The following is a 13,674-nucleotide window of genomic DNA, read 5'->3' as shown; positions in this document are numbered from 1 at the left end:
TGACCGTACAGGACAGAGTAGAACTGCCCCATAGGGTTTCCAAGGAGTGCCTGGTGGATTTGAACTGCCAGCCTTTTGGTTAGCTGCTATAGCTCTTAACCACTATGCCACTAGGCCTTCCTGGTCAGCAAAATGTCGGTCCAATCACCAGTCATGGAGATCTGTGATCCCAACCACAGAGATCTGTGATCCCAACTCTTTGTTAACCGTCAAGTGTTTGGATGCTATCCAGAGGAAAGGGATTTCTCAGGAAACCTTAAGTCTTCCAGCATCCACAGTTGAAAAATTATTTCTAGAGGTGGAAAGAGCTGCTAAGCTCTCTTAAAACCACAAAAGTCTTGAGCAAAAACAGCTGCATGCTCCTATTGGAAAAACACCCATAGTCCATTTTCCTTAGGAGGAAGGGAACTTTCTGACTTCCTGCCTTGTAGAGAGAACAGAGGGGACATAGGCAACCCTGGTAGTCTCAAAGTACTTCTTTGGCCATCCATATTTTGTGCATCCTAAAGACCTAGTTCCGAACCTTCTTTCACCTTCTCTTCTAGTTCTTCCACACCCAAACCCACTTCCCTTCTCTTATCTTCCCCTTCATATTCTTCATCCCATTATGTGTCACCTTCACCTTTCCTCTCCCTGTCCCCTTTTATCCTGTCTCCAGTGCTTCCTACTAGTAAAATTTTAACCTTTGGGTTAGCAGCCAAGCTGTTAACCACTGTGCAACCTAGGGCTCCAAATCTTACTCCCACGACAAGTGGGGAAAAGAAGAACCGATGAGGGTGGGATTCGAACCCACGTATGCAATGCACAATGGATTAGCAGTCCATCGCCTTAACCACTCGGCCACCTCGTCAAGGATAAAGGGAAAGAGAATCAAAGAGAAGGAAACTTAGGCACTCAGTTTTGCCCTGAAATAATTTAGACATCTGCATATCTGGAAGTAGCCCAGTGGAGAGCCTCACTAGGGGGCTTTGTGGATTAGTTGATTAAAAAAAAAAAAAAAAAAACTGTCTGCAGGGCCCTTTCAAGCACCTCCCCCTCCCCCATCTGTCTTTCTCTTTAATAATAGTACAAAATGGGAGCTTAATGTGCATGATTTTGTTTTGGGTGATTGAAGAGATTTTGTTAGCATTTGGTTCTTCTTTTCTTCCCTTTTTTGTCATACTCCTTCTACCGTCACAGTCACTTTAAGGGATATAGAAGCTCATAGCATAGAAATGAAAGAGCATTGAAGAAGTCCATTGAGTTGTCTTTTTCCTGTCTATGTGTGCAGAAATTGAATGGAAAATATTAGGAGAAGTGAATCTGTATTGCCTCAAGATTGGTTTTAAACAGTGTTGAAGCGAAGAAAAAGTGTAGATGTACAGAGGATGGAAGCCAGGGCCACATACATGCAAAGCGTGTGCTCTACCTGAGATTCATGCTCCTTGAGCGTTGGGGTAGTGTTGGTCAGTGTTAAGAGGCATCAGCAGCTGCTTTAGGCAGGAGGTGCTCAGGAATCAGTGGAGGATACTGATTCTTTATAGGGCTTGAAAGCCAAGGCAGAGGATTGGAAACATGTTGGATAAATAGCCACAAGAGGTTTCCATGGTGGCTTTTTTACAACCTGGAGTTGTTAAAAGTCTCTGTCTTCTATTATGGGTGTGAAAGAATCAAATCCCCATTTTCAGCTCTTGATTTCCTCAATAGTTGACTTAACCTGAGGCACAAAGCTAAAAAAATTAATATTTTGGCCATGTAAAAGCCTTCACTATATTTGCTGTTTGCTCGATCAGAATATATGTGTCAGATTTGATGTAGGAAAGCAATGGCAAAAGAACACCCGATAGTGATGTACTCTGCATTTCATTGTAAGGGTTTTTTCTACTCGAGATATCGGTTAATTCAAGGGCCCTACGAACAGTCCAGAAAAGAATTCATAAGACATGAACAAAACAGCAGCTTCAGGATTTAGAAAAGGTGAATTATAAGAGTAAGATAGGTAAATAGACAGGATTTAAAGAACAAAAGTGAATGAAGCATTTATTCATGAAAAAAAAATTAAGTCATTCTCAAACAGAAGTAGGTACAGAAAAGGGAGTTCTGAAAAATTGTGAGTGGAGGGGCATGGGGGAAAGCCTGGAAGAGGGAGAAGATAAACTCATATGAGATTCAAGATATCTTGGAACACACCTCTAAGAATGTTACACAGTGAACTCGGGTAGTGCTCTGGTCTCTGGCCTTGGATTTACGATTGATCAGTAAACACCTGCATGTAAAAAAAAAAAAAACACCTGCATGTAGAGGGTGAATAAAGACTGAAAAAATGTACTTTGAGATTTGGGGGTTAGAAATTCATTTGTGATACTTGTGGAAAATAAATCAGCTTGCCTCAAGACTGGTCTAGAACCCTGAGATTTATCATGGTGAAAACTCAATTCTCTGAACTACATAAAAAAAAAATCATTTCCTGGTACCAGATTTCTAGTGCCTGTTAGCCTTTTCTCATCATAGTTTGCACAAATATGAGCCTTTGCGAATACTTATAACACTGAGTCTTTTTCAAAATTGGCAGAACGTGGTTTGTCTGTCAGACTTGTTCTTTCAGTGGGCTCAGGGGATTTCTACAATAAGAACAAGGAACAGTGTGTGGTAGGTTTCACTTAAGGAGAAAACTAGAGTGTCACACAGAAAACTGATGGGAATGTGTATATGTTTGCCTGTGTGTCTGTGTATGTGTGTGTAAATACTGGGTGGTGTCTTGGCTGTTTGATGCTGTAGAAGCAGTATGTGTAATGTCAAGCAACCCTCATTACAGTATCATTCAGAATAGTTTCACTGTCCTAAAAATGTCTGTGCTCCACTATTCATCCCTCCAAACCTCTCTGAATTGCTGGCAGCCACTGATCTTTTTACTGTCTAAAATTTTGTCTTTTCCAGAATGTCATGTATTTGGAATAATATAATATGTAGCTTTATCAGGCTAACATCTTTCAATTAGCAATATGCATTTAAGATTCCTCTGCCGCTTTTCATAGCTTGAAAGCTCACTTATTTTTGTTGCTGAATAATTCTCCATTATATGAATGTGCCACAGCTTGTTTACTCATCTATTTAAGGACATCTTCATTGTTTCCAATTTTTGGCAATTATCAGTAAAGCTGCTATAAACATTTGAGGGCAGGGTTTTGGTGGACATAAACGTTTACTTCACTGGGTAAATAACTAGATGCACAATGGCTGAATCATATATTTATGTATGCCTATGTGTCTGTATGGGCTGTACTTTGGCCCTGATGGACTTGTTCTAATTTTCTTCAACTTCATCTTGAACTTCGATATGAGCAGTTGAAGGCCTGTTCCACAGTGATCCCCTGGCCTTGTTCTGACTAATGACATTGAGCTTTACCGTCATCTCTTTCCACAGATATAGGTGATTTGATTCATGTGTATTGCATATGGTGAGGTCCACATGTATAGTTGCCGTTTATGTTGTTGAAAAAAGGTATTTGCACTGAAGAATTAATTGGTCTTTCAAAATTTTGTCATGCAATCTCCGGGACTGTTACTATTACCATATTTTCCAACAACCAATCCTTCTTTGTTTGCAACTTTCACATTCCAATCACCAGTAATTATTAATGTGTCTTGACTGCATGTTTGATGAATTTCAGACTCAAAAATTGGTAAAAATCCTCAATTTCTTCACCTCTGGCATTAGTGGTTTGTCCATAAATTTGAATGACAGTTGTATTAACTGGTCTACCTTATAGGCATATGGATATTATCCTATCACTGACAGCATTGTACTTAAGGATAGACCTTGAAATGTTCTTTTTGATGAAGAGTGCAACCACATTCCTCTTCAAATTGTCATTCCCAGCGTAGCAGACTATATGATTGTCCATATCAAAATGTCCAATACTGTCCATTTCAGCTCACTAATGCCTAAGATTTTGATCCTTATGCATTCAATTTCAATTTTGACATGTTCCAATTTTCCTAAATTCGTGCCTCCTATATTCCACATTCCAATTATTAATGAACATTCACAGATGTTTCTTCTTGTTTTGAGTTGTGCCACATCAGCAAATGAAGGTCCTAAGAGACTGACTCCATTCACATCATTAAGGTCGACTGTACTTTGAGGAGGCAGTTTATCCCCAGTCATATTTTTTTTGCCTTCCAACATGAGAGGCTCATCTTTCACCACTATATCAGACAATGTTCTGCTGCTAGTCATAGGTTTTCGCTGGCAAATTTTTTCAGAAGTAGACTGCCAAGTCCTTCTTCCTAGTCTGTCTCAGTCTGGAAGCTCAGGTGAAATCTGTCCCCCAAGGGTGACTCTGCTGGTATTTGAAATACCAGTGGCAAAGTTTCCAGTGTCACAGCAACATACAATACTACGGCATGACAAACTGACAGACATATGATGGAAAATCTCAAGAAGAGATTTGACACATTGAACATGAATGGACAAAGACTAGACAAGTTCCAGAATGACATCAAGGGCATCATACATGAAGAACGCAAGGGGTCATTAAAAAAGAGAGGAAAGAAAGAAAAGACCAAAATGGATGTCAGAAGATACTCTGAAACTTGCCCCTGAACACAGAGTAGGTAAAGTGAAAGGAAGAAATAATGAAATAAAAGAGCTGAACAAAGGATTTCAAAGGGTGGCTCAAGAAGCCAAAGTAAAGTATTATAATGAAATGTGCAAAGACCTGGCATTAGAAAACCAAAACCGAAGAACACACTCGGCATTTCTCAAGCTGAAAGAATTGAAGAAAAATTCAAGGCTTAAGTTGCAATATTGAAGAATTCTACAGGGAAAATAATAAATGGTTCAGGAAGCATCAAAAGAAGATGGAAAGAATACACAGACAGGGTCATTGTACCAAAAAGAATTGGTCAACATTCAACCATTTCTGGAGATAGCATACGATCAAGAACCTATGCTACTGAAGGAAGAGATCCAAGCTGTACTGCAGGCATTGGCGAAAAACAAGATTCCAGGAATTGACAGAATTCCAATTGAGATGTTTCAAGCAGCTGCAGTGCTGAAGGTGCTCATGCATCTATGCCAAGAAATTTGGAAGACAGCTACCAGGCCAACCAGCTGGAAGAGATCCAAATTTGTGCCCAATCCAAAGAAAAGTGATCCAGCAGAATGCAGTAATTATTGAACAACGTCATAATACAACATACAAGTAAAATTTTTCTGAAGATCATTCACAAGAAGTTGCAGCTGTACATCAACAGGGAACAGCCAGAAGTTCAAGAAGAATTCAGAAGAGGATGTGGAAGGGGGGATGTCATTGCTTATGTCAGAGGGATCTTGGCTGAAAATAGAGAATACAAGATGTTTACCTGTGCTTCACTGACTGTGCAAAGGCATTCAAGTATGTGAATCATCACAAATTATGGATAACATTGTGAGGAATGGGAATTCAAGAACACTTAATTTTGCTCATAAGGAACCTCTACATAGACCAAGAGGCATTCATTTGAACAGAACAGGGGGATAATGCGTGTTTTAAAGTAAAGAAATGTGTGTCAGTGTTGCATCCTTTCACTATACTAATTCAAACCATATGCTAAGCAAATAATCCAAGAAACCAGACTACATGGAGAAGAAGGAGGTACCAGGGTGGGAGGAAGACTCATTAACAACCTGTGATATGCAGATGACACAACTTTCCTTGCTGAAAATGAAGAGGACATGAAGCACTTACTGGTGAAGACCAAAGATCACAGCCTTCAGTATGGATTACACCTCAACATAAAGAAAACAAAAATGCTCAGGATCGGATCAATAAGCAACATCATGATAAATGGAGAAAAGATTAAAGCTGTCAAGGATTTCATTTTACTTGGACCCACAACCAACACCCATGGAAGCAGCAGTCAAGAAATCAAACAACGCATTACACTGGGCAAATTTTCTGCAAAAGACCTCTTTAAAGTGTTAAAAAGCAAAGATTTCATCTTGAGGACTAAGGTGCACCTGACCCAAGCCATGGTGTTTTCAATTGCCTCATATGCATGTGAAAGCTGGACAATGAATAAGGAAGACTGAAGAAGAATTGATACCTTTGAATTATGGTGTTGGTGAAGAATGTTGAATATACATACCATGGACTGCCAGAAGAACAAAGAAATTTGTCTTGGAAGAAGTACAGCCAGAATTCTCCTTAGAAGCAAGGATGGGGAGACCTCATCTCACATACTTTGGACCTGTTATCAGGATGGACCATTCCCTGGAGAAGGACATCATGCTTGGTAAAGTAGAGGGTCAGTGAAAAAGAGGAAGACCCTTAAAAAAATGGATTCACACAGTGGCTACAACAATGGGTTCAAGCATAACAATGCTAGTGAGAATGGTACAGGACTGGTCAGTGTTTCATTTTGTTGTACATAGGGTCACTATGAGTCAGAACTGACTCCACAGCATCTGACAACAACATGTTTATGTTCGTCTACATTTAGCTTTGTAAGAAACTGCTAGGGTATCTTCCAAAGTAGCTGTACTATTTTGCATTTTCCCGGTAATGAATGAGAGTTCCTGTAGCTCCACATCCTTGCCAGCATGTGGTGTTGTCAGTATTAGGATTTTAGCCACTCAAACAGCTGTGTAGAAGCCCTGGTGGGCTAGTAGTTAGGAGCCTGGCTGTTAAGCAAGATGCTGGCAGTTCAAACCACCAGGTGCTCCTTGGAAACCCTATGGAGCCTTTTTCTGCCCTCTAGGATCACTGTGAGTCGGCACTGACTCAACAGCAGCTAACAAGAACAGCAACAGTAGGTATGTAATGGTATCGCATCATTGTTTTAATTTGTAATTCCCTAGTGGCATGTGGGAGTCCCTGGGTGTTGGAAATGGTTAAATTTTTGGCTACTAACTGAATGATTGATTAATTGGTGGTTTGGAGCCACATAGAGTTGCCTCAGAAGAAAGGCCTGGAGATCTACTTCCACTAAAATCCATGTGAAGCACATTCTACTTATGGGGGAATAGTTTTTTTTTTTTTTTTTTTTAAGACATATGCCACCTGTATATCTTCCTTGCTGGGGTATCTCTTCAGATATTTTACCCACTTTCTAATTGGGTTGCTTGTGTTTTTATTGTTGAGTTTTAGGAGTTCTTTGTATATCTTGGAAACCCTGGTGGTGTAGTGGTTAAGCGCTACTGCTGCTAATCAAAGGGCTGGCAGTTCAAATCCGCCAGGTGCTCCTTGGAAACTCTATGGTGCAGTTCTACTCCATCCTATGGGGTCGCTATGAGATGGAATTGACTCGACGGCACTGGGTTTGGGCTTGGGCTTGGGCTTGGCTTGTATATCTTGGATCCACCACAATGACCAGGTACCAACGAATTGATTATGACTCATGGCAACCCCATGTGTAGCAGAGTACGGCTTGGACTCAATTCCTTCCTCAGATATGACTTTTGCCTCGTGTATTTTGATGCTCTGTTGTTAGGTGCATACACATTCAGGATTGTTATGTCTTCTTGGAGAATTGACCCTTTAATCATTATGTAACCCCTTCTTTATTTTTGATAATTTTCCTTGCTCTGAAATCTGACTTGCCTGACATTAATATACCAGCTCCAGCTTTCTTTTGATTAGTGTTAGTATGGTATCTTTCTCCATCTTTTTACTTTTAATCTATCCATGTTTTTATGTTTAAAGTGGATTTCTTGCAAACAACATGTAGTTTTTAATCCACTTGGATAGTCTGTCTTTTAAATGTTATTGTAATAGTTAATGTTATGTGTCAACTTGGCTAGGACGTGATTCTCAGTAGCTTGGCATGTGCTCTTCTATAATTTAGTTACCTTCCATTTTGTGATCTGATGTGAGCAACCAGTCGGTTGAAAGAGGAATTTCCTTGCAGTGTAGCCTGCCTCCAGTACATAAAGGGATGTTGTGGCAAAATTCACTCTCTCTAGACCCTTTACTCTTCTCAGCACCTGACCTCCAGTCTTTGGACCTATGCCTGCAGAAGTCTCTAGGCTGCTGCTTGACTAGCAGATTTTGGATTTGTCAGCCCCTGCAACCCTATGAGGTGTCAGAGATTTTCAGCCTGCTACCAGACCCATGGATTTGTGACTTGCCAGTCCCCACTATCGCAGGAGCCATTTCCTTTAGGTGAATTTCTCTGTATATATTTGTCATGGATTGAAATATGTCCCCACAAAAGCGTGCGTATCAACTTGGTTAGGTCATGATTCCCAGTACTGTGTGGTTGTCCTCCATTTTGTGATTGTAATTTTATGTTAAGACCATTAGGATGGGATTGTAACACCACCGTTACTCAGGTCACCTCCCTGATCCAGTATAAAGGGAGTTTCCCTGGGATGAGATAAAAGGAAAGAGAAGCAAGCAGAGAGTTGGGGACCTCATACCACCAAGAAAGCAGCACAGGGAGCAGAGCGCGTCCTTTGGACCTGGGGTCCCTGTGCCTGAGAACCTCCTTGACCAAAGGGAAATTGAGGACAAAGACCTTTCTCCAGAGGTGACAGAGATAGAGAAAGACTTCCCCTGGGGCCGATGCCCTGAATTTGGACTTGTAACCTACTAAAAAAAAAAAAGTGGGAAAATAAATTTCTCTTTGTTAAAGCCATCCGCTTGTGGTATTTCTGTTGTGGCAGCACTAGATGGCTGAGACAATATTTATATGCATTTTTCTCTGGTTTTCCTCCTCTAGAAAACCCAGACTAAGATACATATATTTAAATCATTTGCATTTAAAGTGATAGCAATACTGTTTAATTAATATCTACCATATTAGCAACTGCTTTCTATTCATTGCCCTGGTTATTTGATTGTTTGTCTGTTTCTTTTGTCTTCTCTAGTTTAATTGGGCATTTGGGCATTTTGCATGACTGGATTTTTTTGCCTTTCTTAGCTGCTCCTTGAAAACCCTATGGGACAGTTATACTCTGTCCAGTTTGGAATCAACATGATGGCAAGGGGTTTGGTTTGGTTTTATTTATTGTTGTTTTAAACAAATTGTTACCTGTTGTCACTTAAAAGTAAGAAGAATAAGAGATGAAAAATGTCACTTACCACTTTGTAGAAGACCTCAGGAATGTGTAAATGAAGCAGAGGATGATAAAAATATGTATATATACAGCCTGATTGGAGCTGAAAAATATCAGTAAAAATTGTAGTGAGAGATGATACAGATGTTAATGTAACTTTTCTCACATAGCTCCCTGTTGGATAGATGTAGAGTAAAACTGTGAGAGCTGCACTTGATGGGACTGCCTTGTTTTTCCTGGTCTTGAAAGTTTTCTGCCTTTGACAGGGTGCAGTGTCACCACTTTTCTATCTCTCTTTTTAGTGGAAAATATTTGAGTTTTTCTTCTATGACAGGTTTCTGCCTTACACTGGTTCTGGTTTTTGCAGGTTTTACTGTATTATCCTCAGTTCTGTTAGAATCCCAAAGCCTTGGGTTGCAATTGTCCTGTAATAAAGTGAATCACAGTAATTCTAGAAGACTACACATGACTGCCAAACCCAGGATTGAGCCAGGGATCTCCAGATCATCGGTCTATCCTCTCCCAACTAAGCTATTTCAGCTGCCTGAAAGTACCTGTTTTAGCCATTCTTTCAAAATTTTACTTAACTTTCATTTGCAATGCCCTTGTGTTTTTGAATACCTAATCTTAGTGTATCCAATATAATCTACTCTCTAATCCAAAAGTATATGGGCTCCTTTGCCACCCATGTCTGAAAATAACATTCAGTTTTTTGAGAGGGGATGAGTTCATAGAGGATGAGGAAGACAAAAAAGGGAGGAATATGTAAAACAGAATGAAGCTTTTCTGCTTGTTCCCCTCTGCATATTCCAGGCTCTAAACACTGCTCAGAAAACCAAGTGAATTTCAAATGAAAGGACAGAGCCTATTCTTTCTCTCTTCTTTCAGTCCTTCTTTTCCTGTCATGCTCCTCAATGATGCTGGAAAAGGGAAGAGAGGATTATTGAGCACAATAACATGGGAGCAAGCTTTTTGCTTCTGATGGAGAAATCTTGAATAAGCCATTCTGTTTTCTCCATTTCCTTCTTTGTTCCTTGTCTTCCTTGTGCTGACACAGCTGCCCTGGGTGGCGAGGAGACACAGGCTGTAGAAAATGGGAAACAATTCAAGGCAATCCATCAGGTAATGTGTTTATCTCCACATGAGTATGCAAAAAAGGTGTTTTAAAAAGGAGGAAAGTACAAAAGTGTTGGGAATTGGTTTCAAACCTTCTCAAGATTAGGATACACTCTCATTGGGCCATGCCTCTCTCACTACAAAGACATCATGAAGATCCTCCTTAAAATATCACTTATGTTTATAAGGGGTCTTCGCAGATTTGATAGTTGGCCAGAGAGAAAAACCCACTGTTTCAAATCTCACTATTTCTTAAGCCTTTAAATTGTGTTCTCTGAACTGCTATACCAGGAAATACTTAAGGAGATCATAGACCAAATAACACTGTTTCTGCTGCTAGGACATTTCATTCCATCAGCCTGCTCTGAAGTCCCCTTCTTAATAAACTGCCTGGTGACATTTTTCACAACGACAAGGAAAGATCTATGATGGAACTTCTGTATTTTCAACTTCTCTGCTCTTTCTCCACCTTTTCTTTTTTTCTCTTCTTACCAAGGTTTTCAAGCCCTCTTCTCTTGAAGAAGGAGCCTTGGTGGCACAGAGGCTAAGAGCTTGGGTGCTAACCAAAAGGTCTGCAGTTCAAATCCAAATCCACCAATAGCTCCTTGGAACCCCTATGGGGCAGTTTTACCCTGTTCTATACGGTCCCTATGAGTTTGGGTTTTTTCTCTTTAAGAAGAGGGGATTGCCGCAGTTGTTGTCAGGTACCGTCAAGTGGCTTCCAACTTATAGCGACCCTATGTACAATAAAAAGAAATACTGCCCAGTCCTGTGCTGTCCTCACAGTCGTTATTATGCAGCTACTGCATCAATCCACCTCAGTGAGAGCCCTTCTCTTTTTTGGTGAACCTCCAACTTGCTTGCTGATAATGAAGGGAACTTAAAGTACCTGGGATCCAGGTAGTCTGTAGTCAGCAGAAATCAAACCTGTGCAGGACACCCCAGTGCATTTCTAGTCCATCCCCTGAACCTCTAGGACACAACTACAGTTGACTTTCTTATAGCCTTTTTTCCCACTAGGAACTGGACCTGTGCCCCTTGCAGCCACTTCCAAAGCTGGTCTGGTGGGCTGCAACCACTGGACCTTACTAATTATAAGGAAAGTGCAAAGTAAAAACACATTGAAATAATACCCCCTTCACCTAAATGGATTAAGATAAAAGAACTGAAAATATCAAGTGTTGCTGATGATATGGAACAACTGAAAATTTCATACATTGCTGATGACACTGTCAACTGGCACATCCATACTTGTACATTATTTAGAAATATTGCCTAGAACAAAACATATTTATAACCTATAACCCTGAAACTCCACAGCTGCATTTAGACCCAAGAAAAATGAATGCTTATTGCCCTTGAAAGATATGTACGAAAATGTTCATAGCAGCATTAGTTTTATATGACGACATAGTGGATAAGTGCTGTGACTGTTAACCAAGAGGTCGGCAGTTCTAATCTGCCAGGCATTCAGTGGAAACTCTATGGGGCAGTTCTACTCTGTCCTATAGGGTCGCTATGAGTTAGAATCAACTCGATGGCAGTGGGTTTGGTTTTTTTTTTTTTTTTTTTTTGGTATGTACATCAACAGCAAAACAGATGAAAAAATTGTGATGTACAGTATCAGTACAGTGGAATATGACAGCAATAAAAAAGAACTACTGCTATTAGACACAAGATGGATGTATCTAATAAAAATTACGTTGAATGATTCTATAGTCAAATGAACACATGTTGTATGATTCCATTTATAGTATTTCAAAACAGGAAAATGGTGGTAGAGGTCTGAAGATTGGAATTGACTGGGATAGATACAAGGAGCTTCTGAGAGCTGAACATTTCTTTACCTTGGTCCGGATGTTGGTTATATGAGATACACATGTAGTAACTCATCAAGCTGAATAATTAAGTTATATGCATTTTACTCTTTGTGAGCTAAGCCTCAATTTAAACCAAAAGAAGACAGATTTCCTTGGCTATCTTCTCACTTTCAGTACATCCTGTCTCTTCACTAATGCTGCTCATATTGTGGTCTGCAGATAGGTGCTTTCTAAGAACTGTGTTTCACGGTCTGTGAGCATTAGACTCTTTTGTATCAATTAGACTGTGGCAGGATATTGGACGTCTCCTATTAAATAAAGTAGAAACAATTTCAGGAATTGGGTGAGTGGAATGTGGTGCTGGCCACTTAATGGTCAAGAAGTAGAACGTGTTGCCACTTATGATATGGTAAGATTGGTTGGATGCCTATAATCCAAGACAATACACAAATCCAAGTAAGTATTATTTACTTTTGTAATTTGTTATTTTAAAATGATATTAATCTTAATGAAGCCTACTTTGTATATTTACAATTTACCATTATTAGCTAAAATAAAACAAATAATAACAACAAGTTGTCTTTCGGTTGATTCTGATGAATGGTGACTCCATCTGTGCCAGAGTACAATTGTGCTTCATAGGGTTTTCAATGGCTGATTTTTTTCAGATGTAGAGAGCCCAACATTTCTTCCCAGGGCTTCTGGGTGGATTCCAACATTCAACTTTTTGGCTATCAGCCCAATGTGTTAACCATTTGCACCACCCAGGGGCTCTGTTAGCTAAACAGAGAAGTCAAATTTATTTGTAACTCTAATTTGCATGTGTGTTAAGGAGGCTAGAGAAGCCAGAAGACAAGTAGTGTAGTGTATGTGCCAGAGTGCTGTGGTCTGAAAACAGGCCAAGGCATGACTGAAAATAAAGAAGAGAACAGAAAATAAAGAAGAAACACTCCGTTGGGTGACAGCTTATCTTTTAGAATTGGCCTCTCTGGAAGGAATGAGAAAATTGCAGCAGCTGAAGACCATCTGCAAAGTGAATTTTAATAAAAGCCCTCCATGTGTCCTGACAGGTTCTCAAACCAGTTTCCAATGAGCAAAGAGTCGAGGCTTTGTGCCTTAACATTTCGGTGAGACCATCGATTCGGATATAAGTTTTTAAAGTATTTCCTGCAAAAATATTTTAGATTCTTTTACAAATTCTTTCTCCCCAGTGTGAGGTTCAAGCCTTCTCAATTTGAAGAAAAAAATTCATCTTCCTTCCATTTCTCCCCACTCTGCAGTTGACCTAAATGAGCCTGGGACTATGCTGGGAAGATATTACACTGGGTGTATAGGGGAGGGAAGAAATTATCAAGTGACATGGAAAATGAAGATACCAACTACATGTGAATCTCCATACAGAGATTAAAATGTGCACGCATGGGACTAGAAGTGTGCTGAAGTATTGTGAAAACTTCATTCTGGAGTGCACAGCTGAACGAGAGAGGCAAGAGGTGGGTAGGGTGAAAGGAAGGAAGAGAAGGAGAAAAAGGAGAGAGAGAAAGAGGGCAAGGAAAAGAGAAGCAGGCTTGTCCCAGAAGAGAAATCTGTTCATTTTGCCCAAGACTTCCTTGCCTTTGAGAGTGATTCACTGCTCTTTCCTTCCTAGGGTAGACAGGCTGAGCACTGTGGAGGGCTCATGTGAGGCTGAAATTTCTTTTTCATTTTGAGTTTTTA

General features: G+C 40.0%; 1 non-coding gene across 1 annotated transcript; it reads right to left on the bottom strand.

Moving 5' to 3' along the window:
- Positions 1–768: 768 nt before the first annotated feature.
- On the bottom strand, positions 769–850 carry TRNAS-GCU (transfer RNA serine (anticodon GCU)). The gene has a single exon. It is a non-coding gene; the product is annotated as a tRNA-Ser (tRNA).
- Between the last annotated feature and the right edge of the window lie 12,824 nt (positions 851–13,674).

This window comes from Loxodonta africana, chromosome 1 (assembly GCF_030014295.1).
Source record: "Loxodonta africana isolate mLoxAfr1 chromosome 1, mLoxAfr1.hap2, whole genome shotgun sequence".
Lineage (NCBI taxonomy): Eukaryota > Metazoa > Chordata > Mammalia > Proboscidea > Elephantidae > Loxodonta > Loxodonta africana.
This window is presented reverse-complemented; position numbering and strand designations above follow the sequence as displayed.